The 2073-nt window shown below is 50.5% G+C and overlaps 1 pseudogene; it reads right to left on the bottom strand.

Moving 5' to 3' along the window:
- Positions 1 to 107: 107 nt before the first annotated feature.
- On the bottom strand, positions 108 to 1741 carry LOC146585049 (28S ribosomal RNA; annotated as a pseudogene).
- Between the last annotated feature and the right edge of the window lie 332 nt (positions 1742 to 2073).

The following is a 2073-nucleotide window of genomic DNA, read 5'->3' as shown; positions in this document are numbered from 1 at the left end:
GGAGGCATCGGGAGAGGAGGATCTGGCCCGGGAGGAACTGGAGGAGGGGAAAGGATGCCCATTCCCCCGGGGTGTGCCGGCCATTGGCCCCTCCTGGCCAACCAACAAAAGCTTCTGTTAAGAGCTGACTCTCAATAGATAGCAGCAAGGGAGCTGCTCTGCCACGTATGAAACCTGACCCAGAATCAAGTTGTTTACGAATGATTTAGCACCAGGTTCCCCACGAACACGCAGTTCGCAATGGATGAGAGACGGCGCCACATCTGTCCGCGTTCTAGTCCCAACAACAAGTGGCATTCTGCACTGGGCCTGTCTTGGCCCTCCCGCTTGCACAGAGAAACTGCAGAGCAGGCGGCCAGACAATGAGAGCCCACTGAGGCACCTTGGTGATTTCGTAACACTATGTTTAGGGGCGATTCTTGCTACTTAGAGGTGTTCAGTCAGAATCCCACAGGTGGAGACCTCACTCCAGTGGCTCCTCAGACAAGCATAGGCACCAAATAGCTCAAGCTACGGTTCCTCTTGTACTGAGCAGGATTAGTATTGTAACAACACATCAGCAGCAGAGCACAAACTAAGCTGTCTCACAATGGCCTAAACACACCTCACGCTCCCTGTCAGTGGGTGAACAACCCAAGGGTTCACAAAATCTGCTTCACAGTGATAGCAAGAGATGAYATCAAAGGATCAAAAGGCGACATTGCTATGAATGCTTGGACACCACAAGCCACTTATCCCTGTGGCAACTGTTCTGACACCTCCTGCTTAAAACCCAGAAAGTCAGAAGGCTCATGAGGCCCTGCTTTCACAGACTCTACTTGCCCTGAAAATCAAGATCAAGTGAGCTTTGGCCCTTCTGCTCCACAGGACACTTCTGTCCTCCCTGAGCTCGCCTTGGGACACCTGTGGAACAGTTTGACAGGAGAAGTGCCCCAAACAAAATCCCCAACAGACGCTGTCCCCAGAGTGGGACACCTCTGGGACTCGCCCTCACGCCCTCACTGCATAAGTGAAAATATGATCACAGTAGTGGTATTTCACCAGCAGACAGGCCTTATTCTACATCTCTCATGTCTCTTCACAATGCCAGACTAGAGTCAAGCTCAACAGGGCCTTCTTTCTCCACTGATTCCTCCAAGCCCGTTCCCTTGGGGTGGTTGCGCTGGATAGAAGGTAGGGACAGTGGGAATCTCCTTCAGCCATTCATGCACATCTCTGATTAGATGATGAGGCATTTGGCTATTAATCAACCACTGAATTTCTATGACACCTTTTCTGAATTGGGCTTGGTAGGCAGCCCATCCGCCCTTGTCAAATTTAGTGAGAGTCACTGGGGACAAGATTCCACGTCCCATACCTACAGGGCTCAACCACAAGGGAGCCAGGCAAGAGTAAATTTCAGCGTGTACAGAAGACTGAGCAGACCCATGTCATCTTTGTGAAGAATTTTACTGTTGCCTTCCATGGAAGGACTCTGGAGTAACAAAGTCACACAAGCAATTAAAGAGAATTAAAAAACTAAAAATCTTACCTCTGCTGGTAGAGATGTGCAGGATTTCCACAGAGCACAGGAGAACCCTCCACAAGAAAAGCCTCGCTATCCTCTTCAGATGGCCACTGAGGGGTCCAAGGTCTGCAAGGAACCCGTCATTGCCTTTGTACCGCTTTCTGTGAGTCCCGATCGGGAAGCCCAGGAACTGCATTTCTCCAGGTCTTGTCACCTCCTTCACTTGTTCTTCCAGATATTGGTACTTGTGGACTTTTTCTGCCGCTGTGTCACCTAAAGGTGACAACACACTTTCATAGCAAATGGTAACATCCACTAGCGTTGCCCAAGACCCCTTAACTAACACCAAATCTGGCTTGAAGAGCTCATTGTTGTTATCCCCATGGTTAGGTTCTAAATATAACACCCACCCCAGCCTTTTTGCCACTTCTCCCAGCACACCACACAAGATGTTGTGCCTCTGGATCTGGGCATCCTGGACTGAAGGGCCATATCCAATAGTACGGGAACGGGTTTCCCACTCCGCAGACAGAGCCTGCACCCCTTAGGCAGCCCTTCCCTCAGCC

This window comes from Rhea americana, unplaced genomic scaffold, assembly GCF_003343005.1.
Source record: "Rhea americana isolate MKP2758 unplaced genomic scaffold, rheAme1 scaffold_850, whole genome shotgun sequence".
Taxonomy (NCBI): domain Eukaryota; kingdom Metazoa; phylum Chordata; class Aves; order Rheiformes; family Rheidae; genus Rhea; species Rhea americana.
This window is presented reverse-complemented; position numbering and strand designations above follow the sequence as displayed.